This window comes from Scleropages formosus, chromosome 1 (genome assembly GCF_900964775.1).
Source record: "Scleropages formosus chromosome 1, fSclFor1.1, whole genome shotgun sequence".
In the NCBI taxonomy this organism is placed as follows: Eukaryota; Metazoa; Chordata; class Actinopteri; order Osteoglossiformes; family Osteoglossidae; genus Scleropages; species Scleropages formosus.
In genome coordinates this window covers 2,754,825-2,772,977 of record NC_041806.1, presented here as the reverse complement: position 1 = coordinate 2,772,977, position 18,153 = coordinate 2,754,825, and the positions used below count along the sequence as shown (strand labels likewise).

General features: G+C 46.4%; 1 protein-coding gene across 1 annotated transcript in view; it reads right to left on the bottom strand.

Moving 5' to 3' along the window:
• LOC108930258 (zinc finger protein 420-like) overlaps nt 1-18,153 on the bottom strand; it is a 1,123,701-nt gene that overhangs the window by 581,294 nt on the left and 524,254 nt on the right. The gene's annotated exons all lie outside the window — the stretch shown is intronic.

The following is an 18,153-nucleotide window of genomic DNA, read 5'->3' as shown; positions in this document are numbered from 1 at the left end:
GACAGCATGACAATGGAGCGACAATAAAAGCCGCTCAGCGAAAGCTCTATAAAAGCAGTAATAATCAGTGTGAACTACTGTCTAGACATGGAACGGTTAAATCCTGTCGCCTCGCCCCCCGATCCCACCCTACCAGTGTCTTTTTTTCCCCCTCTCCGGAGTTTGGAAGCGGTTCTGGTGGGGAGGTGGTGGGGGTGGATGGCGTTGGTGGAATGGGCATGTAAAGTGAGCATTCAGCTGAGGTCTTAGTTTGGCTAATCTGTCCCATGTGACAGGGCTGTGCGCTTTGCTGTGGCGGGATACTGCGGGCGACGGCCTCGCGGGACAAAGCGGGACAGGGGCTTAACCCGTGGTGCGGGGGGGTTCTGGCTGGATTGGGCTGAGGGTGGGAGATTGTAGGGAAAGCCCGTCTGCATGAAAATATTCTGCAGAAAAAATGACCACGTTGTCCCACTCAGATATGACCCGGTTCGACTACCTCGTGTCCAGAGCTGCAGCAAGTTACTTAATTTATTTAATGTAGTTAATCAACATAATTGTGTTGCATTTAAGTGTATGACAGTGCAGAATGTTGCCACACTGGTCCGCAAAAGAAATCTTCAGAAAAATACATTAGACATACAGGGACCTTGACACAACACCAGAAACGTGACCATGGGCTCTTGTAGAGACATCATTATACACAGTACTACGTTTACCACAGAGACCATCACTTTGTTCAGTGTACGCTGTGTACATGTGCATTACAGAGACCTTCACCGTAAGCAATACAAGACATGAAAACCAGTCTCATAATACCACTTTTACTTGAGAATTTAACATAAACGTCATCGCTATGAACATTATGTAAACATGTAAGAAGACCTTCACTGTATATGCTGTGGAGGTCTCTTGCTATGACAATGATGGAGATTCAGTATGACCGCTGTGGAGATGTGCACTATGAAATCCGTGGGGATCTGCACCACAAACATTGTTCAGATCTTCACTATGAATACCATGCAAAATGTCATATATTTGCGTATGTCTTCACAATGAACCCCACAAACTAATTATAATTTTCAGCAGGAACATTATGGAGACCTTCACTATGAGCTTTAGGAGACCTCTGTGAACACTTTGGAGATGATTGTTAGGAACGTTAGTGAGATCTTTGCTATGAACACCATAGGGATCTTCAGTATGAACATTATGGAGAGCTTCAGTGTGTGCTCCATGGAGATGTTCACTGTAGGGAATATAATATCACGTATATGATGGAGACCTTCATCATGAACTTTATAGTGAAGGTCTCCAAGAGTAAACTCTAATTCTCATTAAAATAAAAGTGTAGGTTTGCATGTCTCATATATGATTTTCATATGTGATTTTTAGCATTTGAGGATGCTGGATATAACTCAGCGGTGCTGGATCTTCATGAGTGTGTCGAATGTGTTGAGCAGTGTCTGTAATGGGACCAGCCATGAAAGCATTGTTTTCAATTAGGTCACAAAAATTGTAACAGCATGAAAAAGGCCACTAATCGCTGCAATATTTCTACCTGTGTGAAAAGAATTACGTTTTCACCCCCCCCGTTCAGCTCTTATATAAATTCACTCCCATCCAGGACTCTAATGGGGGTCTCTGTAATCATCTGGAATCTGGAATTAGAATGTACATAAAAATGAGTCGGGATGGAGATATGCTCCAGTTAGACCCCCCCCTCCGCCCTCCCCTCACACATCCTAACCCTGACTCCCAGTCAAAATGAATCATCATTTGCATAATAATGCCAGTAAGGACTCTTACCATTAGGCTGTGCATTACGAGAAGCCTGCTGGAGGAGCTCAGATGAATGCTGAGATGGGCTTTGGAAAAACGGTAAGTGAATGTGGCCTCGGGTTTGCTGTCTTCCAAATGCTGGCAGCAGACTGTGGTAACTGTGATGTTTCCCCATGCAAAGACAATGTACAGAATGTACAAACCTAACACTCAAAGCTTCTATTGACAAAGGTGTCAAATTAATTAATAAACATATATTATCTTTCGTGGGTGTTGAAGTTATCGTGGGCCAACTTTAAACTTGTGAAAACGATGATAAAAAGGATGAGATGGTTGTCATCATTATAAATGGCAATTTTTGTATTCGCTTCTACAAGTGGTAAGTGGCTTGTCTGGCAACCCCCCTGGTGGGGGGGGTGTTGAGGATGTGGGGTGCAGCTTTATGCCCCTCCCTTATGGAGGCAAAAGGTGCCCCCAGCCGCTCAAAACTCAGCTGTCTTGGGCCACAATAGGCCGAGCATCTTTTGTGGTCCTAACTGCTTGTACGGGTTAGGGACACAATGCATGAGAAGGATGGAGAGCAGGGTTCCCACACACTGGAGACACCTCCCTCCCCCAGGAGATAGCAACGTTCAATCTAGTGCATGAACAAACACAGAAACACACACCCTCAAGGCAGTTTGGCTGAATCTCGCACAGTCACTCCTTCCCCAGTGACACCTGGTCAGTGATGCCCTGTATCCATCGTGTACCTTCCCTCCACATCAGCACCTCTGGAATAGACCTTAGCAAGTCCTGTCCACCGTTATTAGATGTGATCCACAATCACTTTCTATGCCTAGGAGATATTATCAATGTTTATTTGCTTAACTGATGCTTTTTTCCAAGGGTACTTAAAGTTTTACCAGTTTATTTGAAGCAATTCATGTTAAGTACTTTGCTTAAGGGTGTTATGGCAGGGCTCCTCCAAGGATTTCAAATAGCAGCCAAGTACTTGTTCTCAGCCAGGATGGCTCCCTGTAACACTTTTGTGTGTGTGTGTGTGTGTGTATATGTGTGTGTGTTTAACCTAACTCTACGCTGTGTTTGTGTGCCAGGAAGTGTGTCCTACCTGACTGCGTGTGTTTCATTTGGGTGTGTATATGAGTTTGTCCGTGTATGAGTGTGTGTGTATGAGCAATAGAGAAGCTGGCTCTGTTTGCCTGTGTGTCTGTCTGCCCATGTCACTAACACTGAGTGGGCATCACACTCAGCAAACCCTAAGTAGTAAAAACAGTAGGCATGTTCCCATGATCCTAAAATCCTATTCTACTTTAAAAAAGAAAAAAAAATAAACAGTGCAATTTGTTTGTTGTCAGCTTTAATATGTTTGACTTTTGTTTGGTTGGAGTTTGCAGTCCTCTGCCACGTTCAGATGGGAGCGAAGGTGAAGTCCTCACAATAACCTGTGAACAAACACTTTTATGACTATAAATCTGTCGCACTGGGCCATGCCTTCCCAAAATGCTCTGCTCCTTCCCTGGCTTTTCCAGCATCTGTGCCAGGCGCTCCCTTCCCCTTTCCTCCGGCCTGGACCCGCTGTCATCTCCCTGGGCAACTGTGACACGGGGGCTATTTGTCACCCCTTGTTAGTATTTAACGGAGGTCTGGCGGAGTGTGACAGTCAGTCAGCCAGGGTGCTGTCTAATGGGACTATGGGACCCCCCCTCACTACCAGTGGTGTACTTAGTGAACCCACATCCAGAGCTCTGTGTCTCGATCCAGTGGGGCTGTGGACTTTGTGATGGTGGGTGCAGTAGATTATGTGTTTTAGAAACCATCACGTCTGTCCTGCCCTGCCCCCTATTCCTCACACACTCCTGCCCCCTGCAACGAAATATTCAGACCCAAACATGCGGTCAGTCCCACGCAGTGTATTTTGTTCTTTCCTTGGATTAGATTGGCTGCACTTTTGCTTTTTTGCTCCCAAGTTCCAATCCGAGTTCCAATCCGCCCCCACCGCCCCCATCCCCCCCACCCCCAGCAACCCAAATACTTGGAACAGTTACCGCAAGCGATTTGTCGGATTTTAAACCTGCCCCCCACGCAGAACAAGTGCTGCTGATTCCGTGACTGGGGGCCAGATCCCGTGACAACCCGTGAAATGCGGATGCGAACACCAGGGCTTAGGGCGAGAAAAAAAAATCCAACGGTTAAGTATTCTTGGACAGGAAAACTCAAACTTGACAGTGGTTCGTTCTGAATTTCTGCTCTCCTTGAGTCCTGTACTGAAGTTCTCTTTTCCTTGTCCTGCCACCTCCGCCCCTAATTCCTCACAAAACCAATTGCGCAACAAACGAATTAGCATCTGTTAAGTGCTGACATATATACGTTGCCTGTCGTTAAAATTATTGTTGGCTTCAATCAAGCCCTGCTAATCGTTGGCATCTACATCCCACTGGCAGGAGCAAAGTGTGCAGGGATGGGGGGTAATTTCAGCCTTGTAAAACAAAATTACCGTGTGGCATCTCATGGTTGCATGGGAGGCCACTGCAGATGAAATCAGCGCATACTGTTGATTTGATGCAGCCATGGCAGTGTAACGGCATTGATGTGCAAAGCTGAGGGTACCCCTCACTCTGGATGCATTGTGGATTCTGCCTGTAGTCAAGGTTTTGTTTCTTGACTTAGGGTTCAAGGGAGATTCCCTCCAGAGAGCTGCACCTGTAACCTCAGAGCTGCTGGCTATAGCTCAACCTGAGGTTTCAGATCCCTTGCTGAGCCAATGGAAGAATCAAATGGGATTTGTCAGTGAACCATCTCCGATCAACAACTTGACCTCTCCTTTTGCGGTAAGTTTTGGCTATGAGCTATACAAAAATCGTAAGGGAGGAAGGAGCGATGGGGAGGGAGGAGGATATTGTGAAAAGCCATCCAATTAGAGCTCTTGCATGCTCCTTCCCCCCTCGATCCCCAGTTCATCTCAGCTTACACACTTCCCCAGAATCAACATGAAGGAATTCCGCTAATCCCCGCCACCTATCGAGACACTCGGTGGGAAGAGGCGTCTTGGCCCTGCCAAATTTATATGTTTTTATTTGAGTGTTGCAGGGGCAAAGTGGGGGCCGCAGACGAGTAGGAGAGGCTTGTTTGCTCTGGAGAAGCCAATGTTTTTCAAAGAGGAGGGCACCCTCTCCGATCAGACAGCAGTCTCCCGCTGCTAATGGCAGTGGGGGATTATGGGAAAGATAGGGTTTCGCACTGTTAATGCACACTGTACGTGCCTCACATCCTTGTAAAGACAAAAATACGGAAAATGAGGCTTAGAAGGAGGGGTAGATGTGGGGGTGGATGGGGGTTTTCCACCGCCAGAGGGAGTCACTTTCACAAACGCGTCGAAAACGGAAACAAATCCAATAATTCGCTCATTTTGGAAAGCAGTAAAATATTGACCGACTGTCCAAGAAATGGTGAAATTGGATGAAGAAAGGAACCTGGATTTTTCACTATCAGTAAAATGGTTCGATGGGTCTAGACTGAGGGAATACACAAAGGCATCACGGTTGAGAACTATTCTCTGATATTGTGACTGAAGGTAGAATTTTGTGAAGAAGGTAGCTTGCCTATGGATTACAATACAGCTCTTGGCCATCTTTGCATGGCTAGCACACATCACTGGAGTAACAGGTCAATGCAAGTCATGTATGGCAGGATCTGTGTACCTTGGGGAAAATGTTGCTTTTTTGCTGTATTTCATCAAGCTAGGCAGCTCACTTCAGCAACACTTCCTTGGATATCAGTAACGTGAATGTTCTCTGATGAAGCCCCTACTGAGTAAAATGCTTAACCTTGGATTGCCCCTGTAAATCTATCCAGCTATACGAATGAATCAAATTGTAAGATGCATTGGATAATATTTCTGGATGAACAGCAAGTTAATAATGAGCTTGCTGGCCATTTTCACTCTTGTTCTATCTCTCTAGGTGTATCCATGTCTCCATATTGCTCAGTAATTACCAGAGGAACATGCTGTGTCTCCATTGGTGATGTTTGTCAGAGCTTCCAAGAAACTCAACAGCTTGCTGCTTTATGGGCTGCAAGAGAGACTTGCCTGCATGACCGTCATTTTGGGGTTCCCCAAATGCTTATGAAACCCACAATCACAGGCCAGGGATTGGCAGTGTCCCATACCACAAAAGACTGGTGAGAGCACAGACTGCCAGGAGGTATCTATTTGCAAGGATGTCCACTCCACGCCCCCAACCTTGCCATCCATCTCCAAGTTATATGGTGAGCTCATTTTGTCAGCCTTCTGGCAGACCCAACCTGCTGAACAATGCCTCGGAGGGAATGTAGAGGGGTAGGATGGAGCCACTGGGAGCTGTCACTGGAAGGCCAAAGCTGGGTTGGAGCAACAGAGGATCATCTACGTCCTAAACCCAAGATAGCTTGAATTCCACCCCCATGATCCTATATACCAGGTGCGGTGGGAGATGATCAAATCATTGGTACTGTTTCCAGAACCACCTACTCCATACAGCCGTTGAGCCCCATTGGCTAATAGTGACGTCAGCAATGTCATGGAGCATAATCAAGGCTTAGGCTCTCAGAACTGATCACCATGCATCATTGGCTGGAGATTAACTCACTACTCGCCGCCATTACCATTAGAGCCTCACTCCAGTTACATGTGCATTCCTCTCAAGTTTGGGACGTAGCCTGGAGGAAGCCGTTGGCTTTGGAGTGGAACGGGTGGTGGAGATGGGATGTAAATTGGTGCTACCGCTGGGTTGTCCTTAGCTCATGTTATCCCATGGCTGTTGCCTGTAAATTGAGGGGGACTCACATCTGGTTAAATTTATGATCTTGGATATCTAATCAGGACCATAGTAACTCCCTCAGCTGGAATGTCTGTCATTCAAACAGACCATCTCCTCAGTGTAGATTCATTCCAGATAAGTTCTCCTTCCTGTCCCTCTAGATCTCCATCTATCCTCAGTTTCTAATGATTTCAGGGCTGTTTATTTACTCGGTGGAAGTTGTATTTCTGAAAGAATATTTTTTCCTCCGTTTAAGTGATTTTACCAATTTATTTCAAGCTGTTTTATTATGGAACATGATTTCAACATCAGTTCTGAATTGTCTGCATCTGTGTCCACTTCTATGAGCATCGTGACATGTGCAGGTTAGAGTCCCAAGCTCTCAGCAGGCAGAAATGATGAAATCAGGAGAAGTCCTCCTAGTATTCCTCAAGAAGGCCTCTTCTGTTGCCACTTCAGCTGGTGATGGTTCCACTTGAGATGGTCTTGTGGATGATGTGTTGCTGGAGTTCCACACTGGATATCCTCTTGAAGAACGCATCAGGACAGGAATGAAAGTGACTAACTCTCTGCTGGTTTCTCCATTGGTGAAATAGATCCTAGAGTCCAGGAATTGAACAATGCCGCCCATCTGGAGAGCCCCCTCTGAGCTGACAGCCAGGGCAGGGGGAATTTGGGGGCAAGATAGATGGGAGGCTTCATTGGAGTGTCCATTTGAGTGGGAGCCCTAATCAGTCACACACTCACACATGTAGACTCAGAGACATATGGAGAACCTCATCCGCATCAGCTTCCTCTGTAGCAGGTCAGAGGAGGTCAAGAGCTGTCGAGAGCTACCACCAAAGATCTTGAGATGTCACATGCCTTAGTCTAGTGGATTGTCCACTCTCTGCTTAGTTCTTTCTTGTGTCTCTGACCTCAGTGGCTGTCCTGCAGGTTGATGGACACTAACAGGCCAGAGAGAGAGAGAGAGAGAGAAGGAGGACAAATGGGGTGACTTACTAGAATTTCTGAAATTAGTATGTATGCTTCTTGGTACAGGACTGTGTATCAAAGGGAGCCATATGAGCAGTGCATTATTTGTCAATTAATTCCACAGTGACTATGAGCCTCTCTCTAGCAGTTTTGGTTGGTTTGAGCAAATGAAGGGATTACTCCTAGCTTTCCTTTTCCAAGCTACTAACTCCCAACTAAAAGAACAATGACAATGACAGGTCGACTAACTGCCAGCCATTTCGTCCGACCCAAAGGGGGTCACAAGAGTTGATGGATGAGGACCTGGTGTGTGGCTTTTGGCAGGTGCAACTTGAGCTCCAACAGATGACTGATTGGCTAAGCCAGGCAGGGAGTCCAGTTGGAATGAGGGGGCAACCGTGCACTCCAAAATGATCCCTTTCTTGTCAGTCTCCATTTACCTCCTGTTTCTGTTTCTTTAGCAGAACATCCTGACAATATTGACAGAAAGACTTATTTTCAGCATTTAACAAAACGTGTGCAATGGTTGAACTACATTCCACATTCATTGTGTGTGAATTTAAATTTTTCAGTTTAGTAATAGCACATAATTTCTCTTGAGATTCAAATCAAGCCCCTTTAATCCATTGTTCATTGGCTTTATTATTTATTATCTCTATGCATTTACCTGACAGTTTTGTCCAAGATGACTTACAATGTTAGATTTGTACATTAGGCTACTTGCAATCATTTACCCATTTACACTATGGTATTAATGATGTTGAAAATTAAGTTTGGGTGCTGGAATGCCAAGTGTATGCATCTGATTAAAATAAAAGAGAGCAGCATGCTCAAACACAGTAAATAGATTTCTTTTGCGCAATGGTACGAAAGGGTACTTGAGCAGGAGCAGTGGTTCATGCTCAGATCCTTCCAACCACAATGCCAGGAACTCATTTTTTCTCACCACATCATTCTAAAAGACTAGATGTATCTTGGTTGTTGTTCCTCAGGATAAACCAGCGCAGTGGGGCTGTGGCAACTCTTAGGTGACCGTGGGGCCTGTGATGAGGAGCAAAGTGTTTGACGCACAGCTGGGGAGGCCGGAGCAGCAGGATGCAATTAATGACGCCCGGCGCAAGATTGTTACAATATGGCTTTCCTTTCAACCCCCGACTCTACTTCCACTCGCGGGCTCTGCAAAGCTGTCATATTTCACTGCTGCAGGGGGTCTGGGTCACCCTTATTCTCCCTTTGTGCTCCCTTCTTTGCTGTCACTTCCTCTCTCCCACTCTCTCTCTTATCTTCTTTGGGCATTCGAACTCAGTCTCCGCCTTCCCCTCTCCCTCCTTCTGATGACAGCTCCATGTTTCTGGGAAACTGTCCGCAGAGCACCGAGGCCCATAATCTACCAGTCTGCCGAGCTGTGGTTGCGCAGCCGGGCGTGCTTCCAGATGGCTCACCTCCTGCAAGTATGAGCAGGCAGATCCTTTAGAGTACAGTGCAGTTGCTCAGATGTTTGGCATAAGGTTTTCTGAAAGACTCTTACAACGTGATGGTCTCCAGTGGCACCACAGAAGCCAGTGATCCTTTGCTCCTTACAATATTTCAGAATGATGCAAGGATAGCCCAGTGCATGAAATGTTGCACAGCGCTTTCATTTAGCTGTGCATCCGGGGATCTTGCAAGTCATTTAATTGGTATGGGATGCTCTTTGGTGACGGACAGGTGATTGATTCACTACCTCTGTGATTAAGGTGCCAGCAGGATTCTGCTGTAGTTCTTAAAACCCTGAAACCCAAAACTCCACAGGTTGGACTCCCTCAGTCAATCCATGTGCTTATTCTGCAAACAAGAGAAATCTGCAAGGCAAATGTTGGTACTCTTGTTGTCAGGTTGTTTGTAAAGTGTGCAAAGATACAAACAGCTCTGGTTAGGGCTGAGGTCAGAGTGGTAAACTCATGGGAGCAGTCCAAAAATGTTCCTCAACCTTCAAGGTGTTCAACAGCACTTGTAGATCTGCACGGGGGGCCACTTTCATTGCCGCAGTGAGTGTTAGAAAGCTCTAGTCATAGTGCAAGACCAGGTAGTGAGAAAGTGCTTCAACAGCAAGTCAGTCCATCCATCCATCCACCATCCCTTATTAATAACCATTTGTCTAGCACTGGGTTGTGCTCATCCAGAGCCTATCCTGGAAACACAGGGTGTGAGATGGGGTACATTACAAACAAAATGCTAGTCAATCGCAGAGCATTCACACACCTACTTATTCACTCACACACACACACACACACACACACACACACACACACACACACACACTAAGGATGATTAAGTCACTAGTTCACCTGAAACAGGTGTCCTTGGACGATGAGAAGAAGCAGGAATGAAAACAGAAAGAACAGACAAACTTCACAGAGAGAAATAGAGAGAAAATGTAGCCTGTACTCACTTAAGGCATTACAGCATAACTCCTTCTGGGATTCAGACCTATAATATGTGGGTGGCCGTTACGCTATGCGGCACTCTACCAACTCCATCTCCGGATGACAGACACTGTACTTTACAGTTCAATGTGCTGTGTTTGCACAGTCTTAAAAATGTACAGATTATATTACACTTTTTAGGGGGTTCAGCAAGCAAACGAACTTGGACGTCCAGAGATATTTGTTTTTTTACGACTCGGTCCATGATCTTCTCTTCCGATGCCTTCTTAGTTGTTGAATTTTGTAGTGATGGTTTTTTATGAGGGTGTTTGTTGTGTTGCTAGACGTCATGTTGAGCACTTTGGAGTCTGTGTCTTTGGCAAGAACACCTTCCGAAAATGTTTGAACTGAAGAAAGGGAGAGAGTTTCTCTTTCCTCGGACTCATCTCTGATCAACCGCCCGTCTCTCTCTCTCCCTTCTGGAATTTCACAGCGGGTCACAGAAATGCTTCCCTTGGTGCTGAAACCCCACCGGTCTGGTTATGGCACCTGGCAGCCGACCCCCCTGCATTTGGAGCATGTCGCTCCCAGGCTCGCTCATGTCTTGCCTTCGGGATTAAAATTCTTGTCGCTCGACAGGTTTACAGAGAAGTCGCTTGTTTTGCAGAGCCAAGTTTTCTTTTTTCTTCCTGCTTTTCTGTTGTTGGTGCATTTACCAATCCCTGACAGCCCAATTCTAGAGCCTGTAATTCCCCCAACCCCATCCCCCAACATTGAGTTTTGAGCTTTAAGATGTCTGGTGTCACACAAACTATTTGTCCCTAACCGCCACCCTCCCTACATACCGCCATGTCCCAATGTACCTGTATATAAATGTTGCTGGAGGGTTCCCTGGACTGATTTTTTTTAGGTCCTTCTTGATTTCCAAAAAAAGAAGAAGCTCCACAGGAAGCTCCTTCCACAATTAAAGCTTTTTTAAAGCTTGCGTCCACAGAAGGCAACATCACACAGTGCTCCGCCCCGATTCAGAAGGTGCTGCTGAGTTTTTCTCAAATAAAAAGGTTTATTTTATAAATTATATCTTTTACGTGGTACAACAGCTGATTTGAACCCACAACCTTGACAGCATTATGCCAGCTGCCCTGGTGCAACATGGTATCCCTTAATCCTATAGAATAATCAAGGGCAGAAAGGGCACGTACAGCTGGGGATTTTTCTTCCTTTTATTTTTTTACTTTGCATCAGATTTTGTTTAGCTGGTGAGGAGCAGAAGGACTTGAGTCTAATATAAACACGCACTGCTGAAAACGTGACGTGGGGGAGGGCAAAGAGATTGAAAACAGAAGGAGCAGGAAGGTTGAACCTCCAGTTTGTTGTGTGTGTCCATGTGAGTGTGTGACCTTGTGCGAGGATTATCCTGATGCCCCTTTCGCCCACCTTACCTCGCTGACCAGGTAAGAGAAGGACTACAGCAGACGGGTGCTGTCGCTGTACTTTTTGAGTAAACATCTCAGGATATCGATACATTTCAAGCCCGAGTGATACAGTCCCAGTGTGTTTTTTTTTTTAATTTTTTTGCTGGGGACTTTTCCTTTGTTTTTCACATTTTTCAAAACATGGGACATTTATTTTTCCCCAGAATATCCCCTGCTGCTGGACATTTAACTGTCAAGAGTAATACAAAGAAACAAGCTCAAAATAGTTTGGAGAACACCATGTATCTCACTGACATTCGCTTTACTTGAAGTTGTGCAAGAATGACCAATTTTTTTCAAAAAAGAGTAAAACATCTGTCAAACTGAATTAGTCATGCTGCTAATTTTTAAATTGCTTTCGTAATATTTCACTGTTAGAGATGAGCTTTGCAGGGATTCATAAAATCACCGTTGTGGTTAAGTGCTGCGGAAATCATTTCGACTCTTGACCACAGACACAGAGTGCTTCCAGAAAGTTCTGTGCTCAACTTAAGTCCTCAGTGATACAAGGGGTGTGTCCATTGTCACCACGGGTCCATCCATTTGGTTGCTGCCCATCCTCTACCTCTTTTTGTTACAACAAGTCTTTTTGAGTGGATCCAACACTTGTGGGACGTTGGTTCTTCGGTGACAGTTCTGGTTTCATTTGGTCTGATGTCCGTCTGCTTTCCTGGCGGTCCATGGTTTCATTTTTCTTTCATAGGCTTCTGTCTGCATAAGCATTTTAACAGATATTCACTGAAGTGACGCAGAAGTATGCAGATCGTGGGGACAAGGGTAGTGCCTATGATGTGGGAACCTTTTGGCTGGATACCTAAACCGCTCTTTCACACCAGCTGTCCCTGCACTGCAATGTAAATAAACATAGTTTTCTTTAGACAACAAATTTCTGGTACAGAATTGCGTTTTGGGCAATGAGTAAACGCGGTAGTTCTGGAGAGACATGGTGGACGCTCTGCATTTCCAGGACCAGCCGGTTTCTCAGCTGAAGATGGACGGACATACTGGCAATTGGTCGCGCCGTCTCCACTGGGTTCGAGGCTGTCTCACTGCCCCGGCGTGCCGTCCATTCCATTGCTGTCAGTGAAAAACCTTTTTCTGCTTCCTCTTTGGTTTTCTCAAGTGCCAACGGCCGTCTCACATCTGCTGTCACATTTGGCCATGTGGTTACGGGGTTCGCTTCAATCGAGACACAGCCATGAACTCCCCAGACTGCTGATTTCAAGGTAATATGAAGTAATAATCCAAGTACATGATTAAGTTTCCAATTCTCTGAGTTGTGCTTTGCTTTGGAGGAAAGTGCCTGAAGAAAGAACATAGATGTTTAAATATAAATGTGTGTTGTTTTACGGAGCCCGGATTTGGAGGGAATTTTGAGTGCTGTGACCCACTCAAATTGGTGCAAAGGATGCTCTCGAGAAATTCAGCCTGGTTTCCGACCGCATCCGCCAGCAACGGTCAACAAGGAGAAAAACATCCAAATTAGCTGGTATTTTAAATCAAACCAAGGGGGGAGGGAGGGGACAAATTTTTTGGGAATTTTGATGACCCTGCTGAGAGAGCTGGGGGCGGGGCCTTTGTCCAGTTGATCCCCTGGTGGCCAGTGTGCACATGACAGGCCATCTGCATCTCTTCCAGGCGTAATTAGGCAGCCGGCTGTCCCCGGCGTTTATCCGCCATGCGTTAAATAAACTTTTGCAGCACCCCAGACCCAGCGCTGCCTTCCGAGGATCAGTTACAGGGACTCGCTTCGAGCTCTGTGTATTTATACAGGCAGGGAAACGTCGCTTTTCAGGCCAGATGGACAAAGACACACGTTTAAATGTCGTTGTATATAAAAGCCCGTAATCTCAGAATTATGTTGCAAATAGATGCAAAGCTACAGGAGTTTTTCCTCTGTTCTCTTAAAGGTTTTTTGTGTGTGTGTGTGTGTACAAGTTTTTCTAACTTCATGGGGATGTTTTTGAGCAAAATCTCTTTCCACAAAGACATCAGCCCCTGAAAAATATACCCCCTGCAGACTTGCCCACAAATACATTAATGTAAAGAAGTTGCTGGATTGAAAAAAGACACAAAAAGTGCCAAATTTTTATTGCCCGCTATACGGCACCCACTGTACGTTGTTCCACAGATGTTCCACAGATGAGCTGCACCCTTTGGGGCCGTGTTTCTTTATAAGGAACATCACTAGACCTGCAGAGGGATGCCTTTTAACTTAAAATGTGGGGTCTTTTATTTTTACATAAAATGTGTATTTTATTTATTGTTATAGAAATTTGTATTTTCTTTTATTTTTCTTTTTCAAATACACAATGGTCTGGTTTGTAAAAACATATATATATGTAAAATTTGGCATGCGATAAAGAAAACTAAGCTGAGAAAGTGAATCGAGAGGGAGAGAGATGCAGAGCTTAACATACATTAGAGCAGGTCAGCTTGTGGTCAAGTCTCCATGGTAACATGAGGGAAGCTGTGAGAATCTGTACAGGTTGGTCCCCCATACGCAACAGGCCCTCATGGCCCGTGACCACACGGTTTGCGTTTCACACAAATGGCCCAGCGCTTCAACCCCTTTAACACACACCTGCCAATCAGGTGAAGCTCCTTGATGTGAAATCTCCTTTCTTAGCACTTCTTAACCAGAATTGTTATAATTATTATTTGACTTCTTTCTCCGAGGGGATATACGCTGTTAGATTTGTACACTAAGATACACTGATTTACGCTTTTACACAATTGTATCAGTTGAGGGTTAGAACTCTGATCAAGGGTACTACGAGAGGAGCAGGGGTTCATACCCAGGTCCTTTGATTGCAAGGGAGCGGCTTTAACCGCTACGCCCCTTAATGACTCTTACTCTGAAGTCTATGGGTCTTGGCATCGTCTTACTCTGACTCACAGTCCCTCCTTTTTGACTGAAACATCTGGGATTTAACATCCTGCCGAAAGCCAGGCCTACCAACAGTGCAGTGCAAAGTGCATCAGAAAGTGACCAGTTCGAATCCCAGGAATATGTACAGTGTGCGGGTATTTTTGTGGATCAGCTACAAGAGCACAAAAGCACTGCTGGGGTTAGAACCCACATCCTCCTGGATAGACTGCTATATTTTTCTTATGTATCCGTTTCAGGCTCTCGGCTGAGCTACGGTCCAGCTCAGCACCGTCTGGTCCAGCACGTGGGTGTCGTCGCCACGGAAACGGCTGGCGCGCACGCACCGCCCGGCCCAATGCAGTAAAGTGAGTTGGCTGCTTCTGATTGATGTACAGTTTCCTCTCTCTATAGACCGGACGTTTCAAAAGGGAGGAAATGGGCATCAGAGGGGGGTGCCTGTCAAACAGACCCCTTTGTGTGGCCCAAGGGCACAATGGCAAGGCCATGGAGGGGGGCAACGCAGGGGGCAAGAGGGCACACCGCTGTGGGGCAAACAGGGGGCACCCAGCGCATTCACCGATCGGGGCAACAAAGCTCGTCATAAACAAAACGGATCCTGGGAATGGTTTCTGAGCAAAAGAAATAAAGAAATAATAGAAACATACACATTCCCGAAAAGTTGTTTACATTCAACCGAAGGCAAGATCCTGTTGTGTTTTACTGAATCTTTTTTAGACGACAGCAAACGATTAACATTCCCCCCCTCGAGCCGAAATGAGACATGGCGTAATAATTCTGTTCCTGCACCAATTATGATATTTCTCGTTTGGTAAAACCGCACGACCCTGGTGATGTGGGTAGGCATGCAGATGCTCTCGGCCAGGCGTGCGCACGCACGCGTATACACACACACACACACACACACACACACACACACACACACACACACACACACACACACACACACACACACACACACACACACACGTCCGGATGCGCTGCTGCCTTGTATCAAGGCTGTGTTGGGTGTTTTTTTTCTTCTCCACTAGTTTCCCCCCCTTTTGTTTTGTTTTTTGATTTGTCTTGCGTTTTCGGGGACGTCCAGTTTCCAGGGGTGAGTTGCCGGCGTTTTCTTTCTCTGCCTCCCCCCTCCGTTGGCTTTGTGCACGCTGAAAGACCACCCATTGGGCCCAGGCGGGGGTGGATTCCCCGAGGGACGTCTGCCCGGAATAATAATGGGGTCTCATGGGAAAGCTGCACGAGGAGCGTGTTCGTGATCGCAGCCCTTTTCTTGTCCTTCTGAGCACCCCACCACCCCGCCACCTCCTACCTCCTTCCTCTTACCTACCTACTGTTCCTGTCCAGCCCCTCATATCACTATCTGTCCCATGATTGGTTACCGTCAGCTGGTGGCCATCAACCCATTGGTTGCTTTATGCCCACCTTGATGGTCATTGGTTGATTTGATCACTGATGCCCCGCCCCCTTTTTTGGCTGACCCCAGCTTCCGTACACTGCCAGGTGGGGGGTGGCGGGGAAGCCCATGAGACAGTCAAGGTTTGACCCCAATCTCAGACCCACTAAGGGTCCATGCCCCATTCTTGATTTCATTTCCTGGTTGGTTCCTGACTGATTGGTAACGCGTGTGTGTGTGTGTGTGTGTGTGTGTGTGTGTGTGTGTGTGTGTGTGTTTCCGTATACACCACAAAGGGACTTCTATAACAAATGACATCACTAGGGTAGTAAACTGAGAAAATTAAACTTTTCTGGGACATTTTGATGAAACAAAACGACTTTTTAAAAGTATGGTGGGATTCATAAATAATATATACAGTAAATAATGATTATGAACTGATGTGAGGACCCAGAGCACATGGGGCTGGAATAGGGAAGTTGGGGCTTGTTAAATGTGCAGCAGGTGGAGTAATATTTGGAGATGCCACCTTCAACTCAAAGGGCCCAGGTTTGACCTTGATCAAGGTACTTACCCTGAACTGACACAGTAAAAATGACCCAGCTCACCGTAAGCACCTTAACACTGTAAGTCACTTCAGAGAATAATGTCGGCTAAGTATGAAAATGTAAATGTTGGCGTGCGGCTGCAGCATGAGATGCGACTGACTCTGACTTTATGGTTTTCTGGTCTGGCTTCACCCCCCCCCCCCCCAGTGCATCGCATAAACAACTCAGCTTCCTGTCAGGACATCTGGAACCACGTGACCCCGCGACCCCAGGCCACTCTGCAGCGCGGTCCTCCTGTCACCCTGGACCCTCCGTGCCCCCCAGTGACCCCTCCCCTCCACCTTACCTCACATCCCGCACACACAGCATGGTAAGTCAGCGAGAGAGGACCACACTTATGGTTCACATGCTTGCTTTGCAGAAGCCTTGAACCAAGGGAACAGCTGTTCTCCACTGTGTTTTACACTGCTCTGCTGTACAGGTGGGTGAATCACTGTAAGGAGTGTGGTATGGCAGATCTAGCACTGTAACGCCTTACATGAAAGGCATGAGCTAAATAATGGTTGATAACAATAATATGAAATGATGCTCAATATTGTTATTGATTTTTTGTATAGCGCACAGGTGGGACCTCCAGCACGAGCATAATGGTTAGGGTTAGGGTTGGCGTAATGCACTTGGATCCTCTCATCTCATCTTCCTCATCTAGCATGACGACCCTTTTTTGCTCAGCGACAGAGAAATCTTCCCACTTCGTTCTCCTCGTTCCATCGCCAACTGCCGATGGATGGATCTGTACCATCAGAGTCGCTGTCCGCAGTGATTTGCATAATGTTTTTCTGCACGGCGTGGTTTGGGAGCAGGTAACATACTCACCTTGTGTGTGTCTGCATCATAAACGCCATGCAAATGGTCCCTGGGCAAGAAGGAAGTGACATGTATCACACTGAGAGGTAGTGAAATATTTGGTAGAAGCACTTATGTGAAGCAATGCTTTATGCTTTCAGGGTTGCTGGCACTGACCCACTCAAACCCGCTACCTGGGGGGTTGGGCACTCCGATGCCAATATATTCCGACATGGGATCAGCAGACAGCGGAAAGCCCCGAAGCACCTGTGCCGAATGCGTACCGACACTGGCCCTCGAATGTCACATCGCTTACATAAGAGTTACATCGATGAAATCTGCATAACATTTTCCAGAGTTTTCCATCCATCCCTGACCTATGGCACAGTGTGACAGTGCCACAGGTTAGGGTTAGGGTTAAGGTTAGGGACAGCAGGTGGTTTAGTGTTTAAAGCTGTCACCTCCTACTCGAAGGACCCAGGTTCAAATCTCAGGTCCTGCCGTAGGACCCATGAGCAAAGTGCCCTTGTAAAATTAGTATATTTTACCCTCGTAAAAATCACCAGCAATGGAAATGTATGTTTATCAATTTGACGGGGTGGCCACAGCTGCTCATCTCGTTCTTATACCAAGGCCATTTCCCTCGCGGGGATTTGAATAGAAAGTAAGTGAGACAACATGCAATCCCCTGGTAACATCTCCCCTTGTCCAAACTTTCCACAGGGGACTTTACGTTGGCACACTTCCCTTTTTTGTCATTCTCCGGCGTTTTTTTTTTTTTTTCCTTGTTTGTGTTTTCTATTGTGTTGCTTTTGAATGACGTTCATGCCTGCGCTTCCTGGCCATGAGGTTGGCAGAGAGCACCTGACCACCCGGCGCAGGGCAGGAGAGACGTGGGCGGCCTTGCTGGCGACACCCGACCCCGCACCTGCTATGGCGGTGGCCTTCGCGGTCCCGTGGAAGTGAAAATTACAGGCAGCGTGTGTGTCGGTGTATGTGCGCGTGGGAAGATGCGTGTCTGGAGGAGCTGGTGAGGTGTGTGTGGGAGGGAGTGTGTG